We start from the raw sequence: 7215 nt of genomic DNA, 5'->3' as shown, positions 1-7215 counted from the left end.
GAAAGAATGAGAATGAATGAAGTTGAGGATAGGGTGAGGCTGCAGAGAGAGTAGGGGGCAGAGTTCTAAATGTCAGAACCCTCCTTGCTACATATTGGCAAGAGAACCATAACTCAATGATCAAACATACTTTTGTAGGTAGGACTTAGAAAGTGAAGAAACAGACAACTGAATTCACTGCCAGCCCCTGGACCAGTTCAGCCACATATAAGCTTGACCCAGGATTTCCTGTTTGTAGTATACATATTGTGACTTCTCTTGCAATAACTGCAACCACAGACGAGCACCACCTAACCATTGCACTGGGAAAGAGGATGATGTAAGCCAATTCTGTTTCATGCTGTCCTATTGCAGACATACATACAAATTTTGTTCCCCTATCCTTATTACTCGGCACAACCATATAAAGTACAGCCGATCCCTTTCATTTTGTTACCCTTTGATAGATTATGTCCAGAAACTGTATTTTGCTGCACATCACCCACCCTGTGCCTCAGATGTTCTTCTTGACCCCTCTTCTGTGTTGTTTCCTATGTTTTGGAGGGGATGATATTGATATCCAATTCAGGGCTGAACACACCACAATTTAGCCTTGACACTTTGATTGTTTATGAGTCACTGTATTAACTGCCTACTCCTATAAGTGATGAAGGTATAACACAGCACTAATCTACAGATATCAACATGCAGCTCATACCCTTTGCTTCTGACAAATGGATTTATTAGCTATCGCTACAAAGCACTGAATTCATCTCAAGATTCACATATGTCCTCTTTTGTCACTGGCATAATAACTCATCCTGTGAATGAAAAAAAAATGGAAGCTTAGAAGAACTAGTTGACCATAAAGCAAGGAAATGCTGCATACTGGATTTGAACCCAGATTTCTCTAGCTAAAATGACTGTTCTTTCACTGAGCAATAAGTTCTTTCCAAAGGAATGACTTTGTCATCCCAAAGGTGACTTTGCCTCCTAAAGTTTGACAGTGCACATTTTCTTTTGTCAAAGATGAAGGACCAATTCTGATACTTCAGAGAACAGTATCAAAGTAAATTGCACCCAGAAGTACATTCCATGCAATGTTTTCCATACACACTGCCAGTTACACTCTCGTTTTGCCTGTTGATGTTGAGACAGCTATACAGGCTTTCCTGAGAAATGTTATCACCCAGGCTGCATGATAATAGAAAACGCACATAACATCAGAGGCAATTCTACCTTTGGCATGACATTAGCTTGCTGGCTCATTGTGAGCTTTGGAGATTTGGGTGGGAGAGAACGAAGAGAGAAAGAATAAATAGATTATTATTTGTGTGTTCTTGCAAAACATAAAAATAGATATTCTTTTCTTCTTTTAGCTTCCTTCTTGATCCCCTTACCACCACTAACCTAAAAAGGGAAGTTTTATGGGAAAGGAACTAATAGCATGCCATCATACTTTCTGTGCTACTTGTAATGTTTCAATGTTTATAAAACTAGTGGTATGTGTATGAAAGGTTGTCAATACTTTGAACTACTACCGCCCAACTCACTTTGCTTGCTTCAACTTCTGTTCACATAGCAACCTGGAGCCATTCACTCTGGGTAGGTGCGGACAGAATAACCCCATAACACCACGAGGCCAAAGCAACTGTCCCACACAGCTTTTGAATCACACTAATAGAATCTATTTCCCATGGGCTAGTAGAAATAGCTTCAAAAGAGTATCTTCCCCAATGCTGTTATCTGGGTCTTCAAATCTATCTGTATCTATTTTTTCCAGATTTCCCCAAAGTTTTAAAGTATCTCCAAAAGCTAAGACTCTGGTTATTAGAAAGTACGTAAAGAGCAGATGGCCGCCCAGAAGGCATGGGAAGCACATGTGTTCTGTCTTTATTTGCTTTCTGATTACACTTGCAAAGGCTCCAATGAAAAAGCACATTTTCTTTATACCTTGCTGAATAGCAAACAGGTTCTGGTCAGTTATAGCTCCTAACCAAGGGAAATGAACCAGAGACACTGCAGTAAAGTATGAAAGAGTGTCCAATCTATAAACAAAACACATGTGCATGCACATTCATGAATAGGAAGACAAGTAGAAATATGATCAAATGCCCACTGTCACCAGATCCTTCACCTATGAACAGTGGAGACAGAGTCAGCATCTTGACTTGAAATATAAACCAGTTGTAGTGGTCTTATTTGGTAATGGCCTTGCTTTTGTATAAGTTTTTACCATAAAGTCTGGAAACTAGTAGTTGCATGTATCAGTAAATATTGATACTCTGTAGGTTTCTCACTGTAAATTAAAGTCATATAAGAAGGACACTTACCCATCACAAACTCAACCTTGCTCTACTCTGCTACAGAAAACTAGAGAGGGGTAATGAAATCTCTATATCTGTCCTTATGTTCTTCCCCACTGTAACCACCCTGGGCTCCAAGAAAAGACCAGTCCTAGGGAAATGGACTCATAATTTAAAGATTCCATGGTCCCTGTGGTAGAGGAGAATAAATCCAGATGGTAGTTTTGACTATGTGTGAAATCTTCTCACATGTATATATGAAAACACACACACACACACACACACACAAAGATACACACCTCTCATAATATACCTCATAGCCTGAAAGGTATCAACTCTCCTCTTGCAAGCTGGCCTTTCCCAAGATGGTTGTGCCATACTAGGAGTTAAGGAAATTGGAAACTAAACATCAACTTGTAGGGAGTGAAATTTAGCTGAAGAAAGTTGTGTTGCAACCTGTAGCAATGGGTCTAAATTCTGGAGGACTCTAAAACAAATGTCAGACTTCATCACTGGATACTCGTCTGGTATAAACTATGTCTTGTTACACTATAGAGGAGGTGACAATGTCCACAGACAACATTTTTAAGAGGCCATTGACAAATGTCTAATAAGTCTCTAAACAGAAATAGGGCTTTCTGATTTGATTTGTTCAAGAAAGAAGACAATCATCCAATTAGCTGTGTTCGTTTTCTCAATTGAAGAGTGACCATGCTGAAGGACATCTTCAGGGCATTAGCAGTCACCCTTCCTACATTAGCTGCTTCCTTCCTGTGTTACGAGGACATAGAAAACCTTTATCATTGTCTTGTTACCCTGTTCCCTTCTCTCAGCTTAAATGTTAGCCCTTCAAAGAATTGTTCTACAATATTGTACATAGCTTTTTGACACTTATATCTTCCTCATTGCTAATACCTATCACAAGGACGAAGTATATTCCTTTGTGTGTTGCTGTGCTTGGCATTTGTGTACCATACCTGGACATTGACAACTGTTCAGTTGGAGTTTACAGAATAAATGGAGCTAAGATTTCCTGAGCAATAATTAAGACGCTTATTTGTTTTTTGTCAATCTTAATATTACCTTCCCAGGGAAAATATGTTTTACGCAGTCTAGAGGTGGAAATGTTGGGGCTCAGTGTTGTGAAGAATCTTGAACAATTCCACACAAGCAGTATCCAGTGTGGACTAAGTTCTGAAACTATGATTGTTAACATAGTATCATTTCCCTCTAAAAAATGAACATGGTGACAAGAGAAATTTTGCTCAGTTCAGCAAGTAAGAATCTGAGATCTGTATACAGCAGGACTGCTACAAACTTAAGAGTCTAAACAAAGAAGGAGACTATTAAACAGTCCAGTTGAGGGCTAGTGAAAATGAGCTATATACTATGACTCTATCACCAATACTTGATTGATTTAATATGGTTATAGTAATTATTATTAAAAAATTACTAACATGAATCAAATATTATCAGTGTTCAAGTCTTTGGCTTGCTGTGCATTTTACCACATGTCCTTTAATCCTCAGAGCTGTTCTGTGGAGGTAGATGCCACTTTTATCCTTATTTTATATAGAGAGAAACTAAGATTGAAGAAAGTTGGAGTAATTTGTCAGATGTCTTTGTGGTGAAGGGATGGTAGAAATTTACTCACAAGGACAATTTTCTCTTTGAAACATCTCTTCTGGGTGAAAAAGAAGAAGCCTGACCACCAGTATGGTTTCAGATCAGCTGGAAACCCTAGATACATCATCTTGTGGCAAAGATGACCTGAGCCACACAGACACCCAGCTGCTCCACAGTTAAAAGTTTACCCTTCCCTGAACCATTCATCTTCAGGAGGATTCACACTTTTGTAACCAGAAAGCCTTCAATGAAGCCAGAAGCGAAGTACAGAAAGCAGTTACAAATTACATCCATCTCCACTTGTGCTCAGAAATATTCCAGGAAGTTGCATGTCGTTACTGTAGTTCTCTGTGTGTACTACATTAGCCAACACTAAAGCCACGTGTGAATTAGGTAATCTCACACTGACGATGGCTCTTTAACAAGGGTACATCATTTTACTTAATGGAATCTAATAAGGCCCAGCAGCTGACTTGTGGGGCTTCCCCGTGCCTTGCAGCATCTCTAATACTCTATATAGCACGAAATCTCTCTCCTGAGATTCCTCGGAAGGATGGATGATGGCAGCGCTCTTGTATGACATTCATCTTCATGAATGAGCTGTTCCATCTCCTCTCATGAGCAGAGATAAATGTCAGAAGAGAGCAGCTGCAGTGTATTACATGGCCACTCAGCACCTGCAGCTTCCCTCCTGCTGCCCTACAACATGGAGATTGCTTTAGACCAGAGCTGGGAGAGGACTGGGAAAAGTATGAAACTGAAAGTCAGAAGGAAAAGCGGGCCAGAGCAAAGTAAATAAAACAAACCAATGTGTCCTTGCTTACTTTATGACGGGCACAGAAAAATGAGTTCACCTGTTTTGTTCTTCAGTCTCCAGAATAGAAGGAATACTTGGTAACCGGGGAAAGGACTGAATTGTGCGCACAGAGACAGTATTTAAAAACTTCTCCTTGAACATATTATTTATCTAGGTAATAAAAATATTAAAATACCTAATGTTTAATGTGGGGATTGACCTGATTGGTTTCTGCAGTACATGTCAACCATATATAACGAATAATTACAAGACAAGCTTGATTTGAGGCCAGTGAAATCAAACGCTCTTCCCTGTTTTATTCCAGGAGGGAGGTTATAAAAAGTACATTAAATTCTCTATCAGCTGTTTCGTGACATGGAACTCACCATCATAGCTTCAGCAAGGATTGGTGGGGGACTCTGGGCAAGAATGGCTTGCCTCTCCCTCTGTCTTTTCTTTTAGCTTCTGACAAAGTGTTTAAGGACCCAGAAGTATATGAGGCCCCACTCCTTCCAGGAGTTCTTTTTCTTTCACATTTGTATTTAACTACCCAGATACTACATTCTTATTTCTCCTTACATTGAGTATCCTGACACTAACCCTGGGAGTTTGATAGCACAAGGATAGCAGAACATCTGAGTTTGTACTAACATAGAGAAGAGTAGGAAGCTCCCCCTGACTAATACTCCAGAGAGAATAAATACAAGGATGAAATGAAGAAATCCTCTAGAGCAGATCCAATCACAGATTGTGATGAGAAACGGGGTAAAAGATGTTGTAGAGTAAAGTATTCCATAATAGATAGAGGTGTTCTAATCTGTGGGTGAATAGAGATTACACATATCTGTCCTGTTGTTACATCATATTATTGGTAGTATGTTAATACAATGTGAATGATTATAAAACAAACTGCATCACAATGTAGCAGCCTTATCCATTCATCTCTGTTATATTCACGCCTGGAATATGAAAGTGAATTACATTATACATGCATGGTTTGCATCTTACCCTTCTGTTACCCCTTAATTCACATAACAATTGTCTCGTTAATGATTCTAAAAGCTATTAACAGTGACTTCCCTTAGGCCAGGGTGGTGCTTTTGAATGTGCGTCTTCATCGTTCTCCTCTGAGGAGATACCTGCCCCTCTTGGACTTCATTCTTACTCCACAGTTCCAAGAAGAGCATCCCACTGGTGAGCTCTGCTTCACTGATTTAATATCGCAAGACCTTATGTTTGGGCAAACCTCACATTCCAGACCCAAGCAAGTTTTCTGTTAAGTCTTGTATGTCTATTGACACTGTATTCAAAGGAAATTAAAAGATATTCCTGGCACAATAAAAATTAGATTTCATATTTGTCTCCTGCAGTTGTGAACTCTACCAGCCTGAGGTGATGTTTAGCCTACATCTCAGTGTACCAGAAAAAGAGTCCTAGGGGTCCTAAGATAAGTGGGCCAGGAAGTAATTGTCATTTATGTGAATGGAAATCCAATGAAGTTGTAATGTCTTGATAGTCTTCTAAAGAATATATGAAAATGCTACTTGGATTTATATCTTGATACATCAGGGACTGAAGCTGCCACCTGCCTTCCTGCACAGTATTAGTCAGATCTGCCCTGTGCTTTGTGAGCTATTCTTATCTTTATGGTGATTTCTGCTTTTAGCCAAACAGAACAACAGGACCCCTGACCTTTCCTGTCAATACCATCCCCAGAGCCTCAAAGCAGAGAGACATTAAGTAAGCTGTGATAATCATCCTAAATTCTAGATTATCTCCTAATAGTATGTTAGGGACCTGTTATAATCTTAGAAAGGGGAGTCTTACATTAGCAGAGAAAGAAAAGTCAGAGCCTGTTGACTTTTATAAGATCTAGCAATGAACTACCAAGGCATCGTGTGAAATGTGCCTGTCCTAACATTTCTTAGCCCTTACTTACGTATTTAAATTTTACTTTTCATATGAGAAAAAATAAGCACGTGCATGTAAATAAACCCATTTGCTTCATTAAGAATATAGATACTTAGGCTGGCAGTGGTGGTGCATGCCTTTAATCCCAGCACTTGGGAGGCAGAGGCAGGTGGATTTCTGAGTTCTGAGTTTGAGGCCAGCCTGGTCTACAGAGTGAGTTCCAGGACAGCGAGCACTATACAGAGAAAACCCTGTCTCAAAAACAAAACAAAACAAAACAAAAAATCAATCAAACAAACAAACAAAGAATATAGATACGTTAAAAGTTTTCATCACATTTTTTCAGAGTAAATTGATGAAGCTGTCTATTGATTGAAAAATAAACTTGAATAATTCCAACCTTCTTTTGTACACAAAACTATCTTGCTATGGAAGAAGGCTTCCATATGTACATTTGTCATATAGTCATGCCTCTGTGCCCCTGAAAAGTGAAGCTTGTGTGCATAGGGACAGGACACAGAACCTTAGGCTTCCTGTTCACTGGGTCCAGGTGAAGAACTAAGGTTTGAAGCATTAACCACAGCTTCAGCCTGTACA

At 39.4% G+C, this 7215-nt stretch overlaps 1 protein-coding gene across 8 annotated transcripts in view; it reads right to left on the bottom strand.

The window, feature by feature from the left end:
* Positions 1-7215, bottom strand: part of Agbl1 (ATP/GTP binding protein like 1) — an 887643-nt gene that overhangs the window by 687059 nt on the left and 193369 nt on the right. The gene's annotated exons all lie outside the window — the stretch shown is intronic.

The sequence above is a fragment of the Mastomys coucha genome, unplaced genomic scaffold (genome assembly GCF_008632895.1).
Source record: "Mastomys coucha isolate ucsf_1 unplaced genomic scaffold, UCSF_Mcou_1 pScaffold21, whole genome shotgun sequence".
NCBI classification, from domain to species: domain Eukaryota; kingdom Metazoa; phylum Chordata; class Mammalia; order Rodentia; family Muridae; genus Mastomys; species Mastomys coucha.
This window is presented reverse-complemented; position numbering and strand designations above follow the sequence as displayed.